We start from the raw sequence: 14,832 nt of genomic DNA, 5'->3' as shown, positions 1-14,832 counted from the left end.
CCCATTAGCAGCTGTACATAATTTGGACACTTGCATTTGATTTTGCTGTAAGTGTCCAAATTATATACAGCTACTGAGGGGGTCCAAAATACGTTGGTTACCCTAGTGGTATTAACTAAACGAAACAATCAATTATCCGTATCAACCTTTACGTTGGAGTTGGAGTTGGATGGAGACGACTGCTTGAAACAGCACAAGCCAGTCCGGCCCTTTGCCGCAGACGGCGATGACGATGGCGATTATATAGGTTTTATACAAAGTGATTTTTTTCTTGGAAGGCACCCCCTGGCCCCCTCCCAGAGGAAATTCCTAGATACGCCAATAAGAGCGAGACAGAAAAAGAGGCAAAACAGGCTTGAAATCAAAGAAAAACGGAAAAACACGTAAAACGTAACAGAGGAAAATCAGGACACATTGAAAGGGCAAAAAATAGGACAGGAAGCAAAGAGAAAAAGATAAATTGACTATGAATCATTCAATAATAAATTATAAATGAATTATGTAGGTCGAAACGTCCGCGGAGAACACAATATTTGACTATATTTCACCGAAAAAATGAAGAAACTCAAATTATAAAAGTGAACGCTGTGAGCTAACTTTATACAGACTAACTCAAACAAAAGAGAAAAAGAACAGAGAATTGGTAAACAGTGGGTAAAAAAGGAAAAATGAAACTAGAAAGAGAATGCAAAACAAAAAACTAGAGAAAGAAGAGAGAAAAAAGAAAACAGATAGAGTAAACGAGAAAAAAGGGAAAAAGAAGGAGAAATATAGGACAATAAAACGAGAAAATGAGACAAGAAAGTAGCAGAGAAAAAGACGAAAAGAAAACCAGGAAAAACGAACTAAAGAAAAAGGCAAAATGGAAGATAAAAAGAGAACCGCAGAGGAAAGCGTAAAAGGAGCCAAAAAAATGAACGTGAGGGAATGAGGAAGAACAAAACTGACGAAAACAAAAAACGAGTAGAAATGAAGATGAAAATAGTTAGAAAAAGACGAAAAGCGAAATGAACAAAGGAAAAAGGGAAGAGGGAAGAGAAGGGAAATAAGACGTAAAATGTCAGTTTTTCATTTCAAATGAAATTTCGTGTCCAATTTCGTATCCATGCTCGGTTTCAAATAAGTCTAATCTCAAGTTAAAGTTATGTTCAATTCAAAGTCTAATTCAGTGGTAATTTCAAATAAAAACCTTAGATTCTGTTTTAAGTCCGAATTCATGTCTAATTCCAAGTAAAGCTTCCAATCCAAATAACTGTAAATTTGCGTTTAATTTCAAATTCAATTTTAAGTCCAATTTTCAGTTCAATATGAAGTAAAGCTTCAATACCAAATTAGTCCAAATTCAAGTCCTATTTAACATCCTACGCCAACTCCAATTTCAAGCACGATTTCAACTTTAATTTCCAGTCCAGTGCCAAGTCTAATTTCTAGTTAATTTTCAATTTTGATTTTAAATCCAATTTCATTCGAAAGTCCTGAGTTTTCAACTTAAGGGGACATGAACGACTAAATTTTTTGAAAAAAATCATTAATTTTAAAATTCAGATTTTGATTTTGCAGTCTTTTCCGCTAATTTTGATACTAAATTTGTAATGATCCGACCACGGGAAGTGGCCGAAAAACGATCGTACACATAAGCATTCCAGTGCGGCGTGAAACAACTTCGGCGGAATAAAACTTCGCTCATGGACAACCATGGTTTTCAAACTTTATGTACCTTTTTCTCAGAAACTACACAACGTATAGGAATTTTTTTTTTTTTGTTTTGTTGGTAGTAGCTTGGCAAAGACTTTTATAACTATTGAGGTGTGTAAACGAAACACAGCCGAAGAAAAAAGAAGAAAAAGACAAAACTTTATTTTTTCAATCATCTTTTTTCTTCTTTTTCGTTTTTCTCAGGCTGTGTTTCGTTTACAAACCTCAATAGTTAAAAAAGTCTTTGCCAAAATAAGCGAAAAAGACTGCAGAATCAAAATCTGAGATAAAAAAAATAATGTTTTTCTCAAAAATTTTAGTCGTTCATGTCCCCTTAATCGGCCGGAATTTTAGCGATAAGTAATAATAGTTTCGCCATTATACGATTACTTCATTTTTCCAGACCAAAAGATTCTTCTTAAAGGTTGGGTGTCCCACCTTTTGTTTATGTTCAACCTTGACTTAAAATAAAGTCGACTTTATGAGAGCTACTAAAAAACATTCCAATTCTAATTGAGAAATATTGATGAACTATGTGTAAATACGCTTTGCTATTTCCCTTGGGATTCGCGGTCAGGAATCACGAATCTCAAACCAGATTTAATTCGTCATAATCCAACAAACATTTTCGCTGTTTAATGGCTTAGGAAGCGCTTGTTTGCTGGGTATTAGCTATATATAAGTTGAATAAAGTACTACTCAAATAAAATGTTTAGTGGGAATCTACACCAGGTTTGAACTGAAGATCACCATATTTGGACCAATAAAAATTTGAATTATAACAACTATTTGGTTAATACCAATATACCATCGTGAGAATTTCATCTTGCAACTTCCTCACATTATACGTCAAAAATATGCCACTGTAGTCAGCCATGTAAGTACGACAAAGCCTCATGTTAGTCTAATCTGATTAAAAATCTGTGTTTAACGAGCTGAAGCTGTATGCTCCATTAAAAAAGAAACAAAGAAATTGTTAATAAGAAGGCGGAAAATGCAAATGAACCCGCAGAGCACACCGCGGGAAGAACATTTTCATCACTTCATGACACAGTTTCCTCATCAGCATCATTAGCGAGATTGTTTTACATCTACCGAAACAAACAGTACCTATGATATTGCATTCGGTGCATGTGAAACACATTTTGCTTGTGAAATACTGCAGATGTAAATAGTCTCCCGAATGGCAAAAGTTACTTTGAAATGGAGAACGAACACAGTCCATCTGAATTTCATTTTAGGTAGAGGATCAACTGTCTCTTTTTGCGTTACATTATTACCATAAACAACCTTGCCTATGCAATAATAGCGTTAAAATTAATTCCATATTAGAATTTGTTTGTTTTTCGCAATCGGGATACATTCTGTAAGTATTTATATAGGTAGTGCTTCCTCACAGACTGCCTATTTTGTCAAAGAGTGAACATCTAATGACTAACGTTGTTACCTGTCGTGGCTGACTGAAATAAAACAGTACAGAAAAAACATCCTAATGCGTTTCCTGTCATTTTTGAAAGAGCTAACCGCCTCACCGGTTGGATAATTAGATATCCTGGTGACTGCACAGCGACACAGGATGATTATCTCACTACAAAAACTACCTCATTAAAATTAACACTAGCATAAACATAATGACTCTATTATAATTTCATAATATACCGTTTTTGGACAGAAGCTGAAAAATGTTGGTATTTGCTCGATATTTTGACCAAAATTTATCAAAATTTTATCGCGACCATAACAAGTCTGCACGAAGAAAGGATTTTGAAACCTATAATTTGACTTGATTCTAACCAGAATTAAACACATATCCACTTGCTCTACAAACGGACTTCTTTATCCCAAGGCAATGTCTCCTATTATGTTTCGTACTCCATGGTAAGAAGATGCTTCACCGTAGCATAGTATGTGTCATAATAGTACCACGTTTAACCTATCTATATGGTACCTGCTTCTGTCACAGGCTTAACAATGTACATACAGTATAGTGTGATTCTTAAAAACCAAAAATTTAGAATAACTAAGTTTGAGTTTCTCCGAGATATCCCATCAGAATTATATGTTCTTAATAGTAAAAAAATTATTGTTTTCCTAAAGCTAGCTATACAGATCGTGCTGCCAATATGTTTTAATGGAGGCGCATGGTATGCAATAATATCGTAACAAAATTGAATAACGAAACTAAAAAATGTCATCTTGCTCTCACATTTGCTATTGCGTAGTATTTTCTTGAACTTTTCTAGTTTCATTCATTGCGACAGACATGACCTACAATCAGTATTAGACTGACTCCTTGCATAAAATTTTTATAATAGGCAGCGGGAAACAAATTGAAGTTATGTTTTATGCTTTACCCTTTTTACGCTTGTCGTGTCATGTTCTTTATGTACTTTACACACAGTGACCGCAGGCTGATCTTGACACTTGACACTTCACAAAGCAATGATTATTATACTAATGGACAAAGAAAAGCTAAGAAGGCCGGCATTGTATTCGCTACAGTTTGTATTGATGTAAACATTTCTAAAACGTGAAGTAGTGAAAACAAATTTATCATTTCTTCATAAAAATATCCATTTGAAATCCATTGTTCTCCTCTACTCCGCCAGCAATATCTCTTAGTACCAGCCATTCGGAATCTCCAAGTGCGCGCATATCTTCTTCGAACGAAATCCACGTCTCATCCCCGTAGAGCAGAACCCATCTAATTAGCATTTTCTACAAAGTAGACTATGTACGAAAGCTCTGATACTATTTATTTAATTAGCTTTCCGTCCTAATACAAAGCCTAACGAACGAAATTTGTCCTATGCACTCGGTTGTAGGTTGCCGCTCTCCAATTCCTTGGACACCGTGTATTTACTACCCGATCTCGTTTCACCTGATCTAACCATCTTGCTTGCCGCACCCGTGGTCGTCTTATTTCTAGCAGATTTGAAGCAAACACCATCTTCGCAGGGTAATTGTCCGACAATTCTTGCCCTGTTTATCGTATCCGCCTAGCTTCAACCACCTTTTGAATACTAAGCCCGCCGTATTCATACTTTGCCTCCATGCTTCGCTCTCCTGTGCGCAACCAAAAATTATTATTAGCACTCGTCTTTCGAAAACTCTGAGCGCTCGCAGGTTCTCCTCAAGCATTGTCCACGTTTTATGCCCATAAAAAACAAACAAAAGCTACACTATTTTTAAGAAACTTTAAGTGGTCAAACACTGAAAATATCTATCTCTTACATAAAAGAAGTTATAGAGCCAAACTCTTAGGGACACCCTTAAAAACAGTTTTTTCGATCATTGTTTCAGGCTTTAAAAATGGTTGCCTTCATGGTAACTTTTCTCAGATCTTCCACAGTGTTCCACCCTAAGTTGTATATGGTAGAATGCGTAAAGCATAAATTGATTCACAAAAAACAAGTGTGATTAGCTGCTCATAGCTGCTTTCCTCCGAGATACATGCCCTTCAAGATTACATTTAAAAAATTAAAAAACCTAAACTAAAAACGATAAATACAAAAGCAAAAACTAGATTTGTGGATATACGATACACATCTTATTGTATGTGCAAGTTTCAATAGAAGGAAATAGCAACATTATTTTAAAATGATGTTAGTTCCTTTCAATAAGTATAAAATAGTCTATCAAACGAAAAACCCAGAATTTAGATGCTGCTATTAAGTAATTCCGAGCATTTTTATTCGATAATTTTACTTGAAATAATTGTAATTGATTTTCGACTTAAATACTAGTATATACTCGTAGTTGCAACGTTAATTTTGGGAAGCACGGTAGAGTTATATCCATAGATTTATAAGGGGGCACATTATACCAACTTTCCCTAGTCTTTAACATAATCTGTTACAATTCATATAAAACCATATCAATTGTTGTGTTACTGCATTGCTGTGTAATTCGTGTACCACATATAATGTTTGCGGTTATAAATTTACCATTTTGGTTATATATTGCTTCTGTACATCAATTTTTCACTTTATAAGCCAATCTCTACCGAACCAATTTGTTACCCCTTTTCCAGCGAAATCAAAACCGTAATCCGAACCCAACACTGCGTATGCCAAATTTAAACCATCTGATGCAAGCATCAGTTAACTCTAGGGCTACAGGTAGCAAATATGTAATTCTGCCTGGTTGACCAGCCAAATCACATTAACACGTCACACACGTCATCGCTCCGCTTGGCACCGCGTGTAGTGTGCAAGCTAGATTTTGTTTACCGTCTCGTGTGCCACCCATGTGCCGCTTCGTCAACTAGAAGGATACGGATTGTAGTTTTCGAGATCAAATTGTAAAAATTATGCATGGAGCTGAAATTTCGCAATTCGATGCCTAGCCAGAGCAGGCCAGTCGCCACACGACTAAACAAAGCGGTTTAAAATTGGACGAAAGGGTATTACGGGGTTTCAAAACGGCTTGTTGATCACGTGATTCAATGCTGCATTAATTTGCAGTTAGTGAATACATACGTACATATTGTTTCAATTATAATTATCGAATGTTGGAAATTTGCCACGCCAAATCGCGTTTGGTTCATTGCACATTTAGTATGTTTTACCGCAAATAAATTTCCGAAAATATGGAAGGGCTGTGAGAGTTTCAATTTGAGTACCGCATATTTTCATAATTAACTTTGAATTATTAGATATTAAAGATGTTGGCTGAAAAATGAAAATCATTGTTTTTGGTTGTGTATTCAGGTAAATATGGATTTCAAGAAAATACGATTACGATTGGGACTCTACATTAAATTTTATTAATTTATTGTTCCAGTAGATAAACAGGTTTTTAGGCAGAGTTCCCTCCCAGTTGGCCTCGAGGTATGATGCTGGTCTAATAAACCAGTCATCGTATGTTAGAATCTCAGCTGGGAGAGGCTGCTGGAATCAATAGGATCGTAGCAGCTGGCCCTGCAATTGTTCTGTATTCTAACAGCTGGCTGCGAAGTCTGTCGTATAAAAAACAGAAGGTCAAGTTTCGATAACGGAATGTAGCACCAAAGCTTTGCTTCTTTTATTAACGGTTATTAAGTTTACTTTCAATTAAATATTCAATGATTAATGCTGGCTAAACAGCAATTGCAACTAAAATCTGCATTCTGCAGAGGCGGCCATGCCATGCATTGGCACAACATATTCACTGCAGATAATCCATAGAGGTGTATCTATGTTTTTATTGTAATTTCCTAAAATAATCTAGTTCGCCGATATTATTCTAAAGCTTGTTTGGAATAGTTGAACTGTCGAAGCTTAACAGATTAACAAGAAATAAGCTTTTACCACAGACAAACAGTCATAATACTCACTGTTTTCGCACGCTGTAATAGGTATTTCAGTCCCCATATTCTTCAAGCTGGCGAAAGGAGTGGAAGGTCAATGTAAAATATTACTTATTGCGAACAGATTGGCAGAAATTTAGCAAGCTGGTTTGGCTGAAAGATGGTCGACGATATATCAACATTTACACTGCGGCAAATCCTCCAAAAAGGCCGTGAATGCAGAGTTCCCACGCACCATTTGTTCGTAGATTTCAAAGCTACATATGGTACTATCGACCGGAACGAGCTATGACGAGTCATGAAACGAGAACGGCTTTTCCGGGAAGCTGATAAGACTTATTTAATTAACGATGGTTTGTTCAGATTGTCGAGTTCATTAGAATCACACACAGGCTTCGTCAAGGTGATGGTCTGTCTTGCCTGCTGTTCAACATAGCGCCACAAGGGGTTATGAACCAAACGGACGGATTAACACGCGGGATCTTTAACAGATCTAGCGAATTTGGTTTGCCGATGATACGGTCATTACCGGTAGAATATCTATGGCGGTGGTTGCACAATACACCAGGCTAAAGCGCGAAGCAATAAAGAGCGAGTTAAAGGTAAATACTTCTCAAATAATGTTATCTGTTTTCAAACACTGATGAAGAACAGACGAAAACAGACACTGATGAAACCTGCAAGTCGTAGGCGAAATACGTATCTGTGAAGATTAAATATACATAGTAGAATTTAATTGGAAAGTTTTCTTTTTAATTTGATTTTAAGCTTCATATTCTACTAAGACGCTCCAAAAACTTCAGTTAAAGTACATGCTGGTCAGCAAAGCGAGACCGATCGACGCACAGAGGGACGGTTTCAAAAATAGTGAGTAATAGCATTAGTAATAGCATCGAAACCTTAAGACATAGCATAATAGTTTCTTCAAAAAAGTTTCTTCATTCAAAAAGCACTTTCTAGTGGTGAAAAAATATTTGAACATTAGGGTGTCCCTAAGAAGATACGAAAAATATTTTCTATATTTTGAGTCGGAAATGATCGCTATCCACAGAAATTCTTTAGCTACACTATTTTTAAGAAATTTTGTTGAACACTGAAAATATCTGTCTCTTACATGAAAGAAGTTATAGAACCTAACTCTTAATAGTGAAACGCTTAAAACAGTTTTGTCGATCTAACTCTTTTTGAACACTTCAAACGCATTTCAAATGTTCTAAAAAATTATTAATCACATTAAATTGATCATTTTCGTCTAAGACAGTAGAGCTCTATCCTTTTCCCTTTAGAAGCACACATCTAGTTTTTGCTTTTGTATTTGTATGTACGGTTTGCATCCCAGGACCTTCACCATGATGGTATGGGCAGTCCCGATCGAGACATCCAGGTCAACAGCGGTCTTCCGGATCGAGCGGTTCATTTTTCGACAAACCCGCTCCCTCACCACCTTGGCTGCAGGTGTCCTCGCCGAACGCGGCCGTCCGGATCTAGCCCGGTCCTTGGCGGAGCCCGTCTCCCGGTACCGACGGATGGTGTTATGGATGAAAGTCCGCTTCACCCCATTGGATTTCAATCGCCGAAATATGTCGACGGTCGGAAATATGTCGCTCACCTCTCGCAAACAACTTTACTACAAAATTGCGGTACTCCTTCATCACGCGCGGTAAACAAATAACAAATGACATCAAGTCGACACCTTGCGCGTCGGTTAGCCTATATATAAGGCTAAAGCTGACACCGATACCAATACACAGAATGCACATGATGCGCTCTTACACTACGATGAAAAGATGTATTAAAACTTATTGAACACCCTGTATGATTAGAATCTTTTCAAATAGCGCCTGTAACTCATAATTCATATGCTTCCGCCACTCTCCGCTTTCAGTTTGTAGTCCTCCAAATGTCGCACGCAGCACCTTCAAGTCCGCAAAGAACTACTGGTCCGGTGGTGTATGCTTCTTGATCGTAGAATTTTACGGAATGCAAAGTATGCCCGATTTCCCACTTGAATGCGCCGCTAGATCCCCTACTAGTGTTGTACGCAGTCACCAGCGATCCCAAATAAACTAACTCATCTGCCACATATAGTTCGTCGCCGTCAACGGTTACCGTCCGTGGGAGCCACGCGTTTGTTTCCTTTGAGCCTCTTCCTTTCATGCATTTGGTCTTCGACGCATTTATTTTAAGCCCAATCCTCTCCTAGACTCCGCTTTCAGTCTGACGTAGATTGCCTCCGCCGTCACAAAACTCCTGGCTATGACATCAAAGTCATTTGCAAAGTCTAGGAGATACCTGGCTACCCCTGCGGAAAAATGTGCCTTTCGTTTTGAAACTCGATCACCCCCTCAACTACTGCGATGTTGAAAAGTATGCAGAATAAACCGTCACTTTGTCTCAACCCTCGCCGCGCCTCGAAGGGACTCGAGAGTGTACCGGAGATGCGCACGAAACACATCACTCGGCCCAATTTAGCTCCAATTAGTCGCGTCAGTTTATCCGGAAAATCGTGTGCGTGCAATAACTGGCACTGCAGTGGTCACTGGTCTCGATCTACTGTGTCGTATATGCTGCTTGAAATCAATACAGATATGATGTGTACTCTCGACATTTCTGCAAGATCTGTCGGATGGTAAAAATTTGCGCGAACCCCCCTCGGTAGCTTCTCCCCCTTCAAATCTTTGGAACAAACCAGTGTAAAGCCGTTGCCAACGTTTCTCAACCATGTTTATGAAGCTTTGCCGATAAGCGGCCCTTACCAGCACCTTTGTTGGTCTTCAGCAACCCGATCTCTCGTTTGACACTCACTTTTTAGACTTCGGAACCCTCGACCTAGTACCGCGGTAGCCCCGTCTCCGATGGCCGTACGTATTCTGACCCAACCGTCTTCGAGGTTTGTGGCACGAAGCACCTAACTCATCGGAGGAAAGCAGTGCCTCATCCAATTCACTACTACTAGGTGAAGGTCAGAGTTAATATCCGCACCCCGTAAGGAATGTATGCTCGTGACGTTAGAGAAGAACCGGCAACCTATCAGAACGTGGTCAATCTGATTCATTGTACGTTGGTCACGTGATCTGGTGACTTTGTGGATATTGTTGAGTGGGAAAAAGGTGCTCGGGAAGCTGTAAAGTGAAGTAAACATCGTTGACCGTTATCGTTCGTTTCGATGCTTGCAGGATATGGAATCCTGCCACCGGTCTATACATGTCTTCCCTACCAATTTGGACGTTCATATCACCAATGACGAACTTGATTTTCCGTGGCGAGTATCTATCGTACATTGTCTCCGTACATTGTCTTACGTAGAACGCTTCCTTCTCATCGACCTTTGTTCGGGTAGGCACGTTTATGATGCTGTAATTGAAGGAACGGCCCTTTATCCTCAACCACATTCTCTCCTTGATTACTTTCCAATTCATCACGCGAGCCTGCATTCTGTCCAACAATACAAAGCCCGTTCCCAATTTGTAGGTAGTGCTACCGCTCTAGTAAATTTGGACCTTTCCACCGCGGATCGGGGGTTCGCCACTTGCGAAATTTAGCGACCTTGGAAGCACCTCCAAGTACTGAGTTTTTATTCGTCGTCTTTGTTTCGTCGCCTAGGTCGATTTCGATTGAATTTTCGTAGTAGTTTGATTGAGGTAGGATGCCTTACCACGGGGTCACGCTATCGAGTCTTGTGATGGGGCTGCCATCTTATGTACCGAGATAACACGGTTCCTTCTTCCCTATCGGCATACGACCTTAGTTTCCACCGAAGTTAGTTACCCGATCTCCACTAAGGTTGCTCGTATGCCGCGTGATACTACAAAGAGGTAGGGATAGAAGTTACTGGATGAGATGCTAAGGACCACTATAGGGGATATAGAACCCATCCCATTTCAATTAACTTTTCCGAGAGTCCACTGTACCTAGCATGTGTGTGGCGGAATCTATATTGCTCATTCAATGAGTTTCAACTATCAGAATCTATTACAAACGTATGTTTTTTGTTATTGTTGCTTGATCAGTTTGGTACCGATTTGTAACATAATATGCTATGACGTTGTTATAAGCTTCTAGTCCGAAAAACACCTTTTTCAGAGGTTTGTGAGCTTTGAGAGGAACCCGATTACACAGACAAACAGACATAACTCTTGAAAGAAAAATCAACAAAAATTATCGTACTTCACATTTAGCCTGAACGCTAGCATCATCTATGATCGACATTCCCAAATATCAAATACCAACATGGGTTTCCCTCGAAGTAGTAAGTATTTTTTATGGGGAATTCCCCTTATTTCGTCAAAAAGCGCCACTTTGACCAAAACGGAGACATTCCCAACTAAGCCCAAATTTGAAATGACGGTTTAATCGGTACGATGAATGGAAAATGAGTGTTATGTCTGTTTGCTGTGCCGATTACCTAACAGCAATGCAATGCTGCAATATTGTCTATTTTGACATTTCTCTGTCTATTCAACCACCAACTGTGCATAAAATTTATCTTGCAGCCACGAAATAAGAAGAAAATGCAAATCAGTTGAGCTGTATCTGATATCGAAAAATTTTATTTGATCGAAAGAGAAATGGGAGAAGTTCCATTAACTCGTTTAAACCGAACGGATAAGTTTTTCTGAATAATTAATCAGGATTATGACGAGCATTGAGTTCACTTCTACAAGAGTTGACTATCAAGAATATTGGATTTTACTCCCGCTGAACAAAAACATGGGAATGCAAAACCAAGCAGATTTTATAGCATTTTTTTGACGCAGTATTAGTTCTATGATCGTGTGCGGTTGATTCACAGTGCATTCTTCTATATCATTGCATTTTTTCAGTGTTATTTATGACACAAGCTAGAAAAATGTAATAAAAACTCTTCCACTAGAAGCACCCTTTGAATTCCTGCCAACCGCGAAAGCATGATGTAAAACACGATATCATTAATTTCACTTTAATTTTAGTAGACACCATACCGTCCTTGATTAAAACGACCAGTGTCATCACGGTCGCTTGGAACTCTTTTATTCCTGTTATTAGTTTTATGTAAAGTATAGCGCGTTCCTAAATAAAATTGCATTTTCAACCACACACTACAGACAGTGTGGTATATTGTAATATGCAGTCTCTGCCACAGCACAGAAACATGAAAGTATGCTTAACTAGGTCCAATAAACTTAATAATTCTAACCACAGTTTCAGTTCAGGTTTTACAATCAAGAACATACTAAATATTTATTTATTAGACTTTCATGCACATTACTATCGTTAAATGCTCTGATTTAATTTTAGACATCATCACAGAATCACAGAAATGCTCAATTTTGAAAACGAATAATCAAATACAACACACACATCTTCAATTATTCACTTAACGAGATTTCACTTCCTGAACAGATTTTAGCTATCTTACCGGTCGGTAGTCGGTCGTAGATGTTACGCGCTAACCGACACTATAATGAAGTTAATGCTAGTATGTACGTGAAGATGCTCTCGGAACAAAAACATCAATTAATCAGTTCTCAATCTTCCCTCGGCGCTCTTAGCCAACGCTAGTGGACTATCTTGAGTGGCCTGTACAAAGAGTCAGCAATCCCGTTTCACTCTTCCGATGGCTTCCACGACTTGAAACATAAATCAGCGAAGATGGATCGCTACTGACTCGAGCTGTTAATTCTCGTCAGTAGCTGTAAGGTAGGTTCAAAATTTTAAAGAGTGAACAAACGCCCCCAATAATGCTTTGCCTATTAGAATTGGAATAGAAAAACATCGTGTATTCGATGTATAAATATTTTTCAATTACTCCTTGGGTTTACTTTGATTCAATTGGAATACGATCAAATAATTCTAATTAAGAGTTCAAAGGAATTGAGTAATGATGTACCTACCTACGTTCTTTTCAACTGCAATGTACTGGAATAGTATTAATCAACAAGATTGTTTAAACTTGCTGGTGGAGTATGGAGATAGTAATAATAATGGCAATATTAAAAATGTTGAACCCTTCTAGTGTCTGTAGCAGAAACATTTATGTTTGAATTGTATTAAAGCTATGGTGAACTTAAAGATGATCCTTTAAAATTACAAAAATGATGCTCTTGCTGAAACTAGTCTAATGACCTTATGTGCCATATTTATTAAGGGCCATTGACTTGATTATATAGGAACTAGGTTCCTATCGAGAATTTAATTTGCAACATTCCTATCCATGTTAGACCAAACAGACCACAACTTGTGCACGTAATTTTTTATTTAATTGTGTTTAACTATTCTTTTTGATTGTCATTCAATATGCCCCGCATTCTAGAGGTATTGAGCTCTCTTTCCGCTAGCAAGACCGTTTGTCGCCAAATTCCCAAATTAAGATTCAGTTATTAAATTCTGTTAGGTGGTGTGCAGCAAAGTGACGGGCTGTTGAATTTGCTGTTCAACATTCTTAGAGGGCGCCATTTGTGAGGCCGACATGCAAGGAAGCGGTACCATTTCGTTACAAAATCTCACGCGATATCATCGGCGTACGTGATTCCTAATAAGAAAGCTGCAAAGATTGAGCCTGTCATAGAACCTGCCAAAACGAAGTACATGACGCCAGGCAGACATGCGTGGACAGCTGAAATCCGGTAGCCTGCAACTCAACAGTCGTAATCTGCAGTCACCAAATGAACACGCAGGCTGCAAAAATTAATAAGCATTTAAGCCGCCTTAAATGTTTCTTGATAGGGGAAACGATTGTACGTAACTTAGACCACATAGTGATCCAAGCCTCTTATGCTGCAACTCCTATCCCTACCTCCTCGTGGTGTCAGCCGGAATACGAGCAATCTTAGTGGAGATCGGATAACCAGCCCCGGTGGAAACATAAGTCGTGTACCGACAGGGAAGGAGGCACTCATGTAACCACCTAATGTAGCAACGAGGAATAGCCTTGTCAGCCTTAAGCGTCTGTTCCCATAGCAGTGATGTATCTTGACGAGTCCTCTTCCAAGTGCGCGATTGTACTTCAGATTAGTTGCGGCTCACGACAGCGTTCGGACCGGGTGGCTGAATTATTCAACTCCTTAACAAGCAAGTAGATTCGTGTTAAGTTATCAAGCCGGTTTTGTGGACGGACGATCGACAACAGGCCAAATCTTTGTGTTGCGACAGATCCTTCAAAATTGTCGCGAACATCAAGTACATATGCACCATCTATTCACAGATTTCGAGGCCGCCTACGATATTAACGACCGTGAAGAACTGTAGAAAATTATGGACGAAAACGGCTTTCCTGGAAGGCTTACAAAACAGATTTAGGCCACGATGAATGGTGAATATCGGGCGCGTTATTAAACTCGTTTGGTAAGCTTTATCCCCATACCAAATGTACCATGTACACAACACTAATAAGACTAGCACGGGCACGAAACATAAACAATGCTCGACGAGGACTTGAAAGCACTGGCCGTTGTATGCTCAAGACATTAGGGATATGAAGTATGGAGAGTTACCTGGAAGAAGCGTCAAATATAGCTTTGGCTCTCTCAACCCCCTACCCAGTGCCTCCTCGAAGGCCTAAGTCAATTATGACGATCGATGCCCGTACCTGGAAATGCTTCATGTATCATACTGGAGCAGCTAAGCTACAAGGTGCGAACCTGAGCGCCTGTTCCCCAGGTGGGGGGCAGCTCAAACAACGTCTGTCTGGGACCAAGCGGCTGCATATGAAACGCTGTATCCCGCAAGCTACACCTAAGATGGCAGAATCCAAAACAAAGCAAAGCTACATTCCGTTATCGAAACTTAACCTTCTGCTTTTATAAGACAGACTTCGCAGCCAGCTATTAGAGTACAGGACAATTGCAGGGCCAGTTGCTACGATCCTA

This window comes from Sabethes cyaneus, chromosome 2 (assembly GCF_943734655.1).
Source record: "Sabethes cyaneus chromosome 2, idSabCyanKW18_F2, whole genome shotgun sequence".
Taxonomy (NCBI): Eukaryota; Metazoa; Arthropoda; class Insecta; order Diptera; family Culicidae; genus Sabethes; species Sabethes cyaneus.
This window is presented reverse-complemented; position numbering follows the sequence as displayed.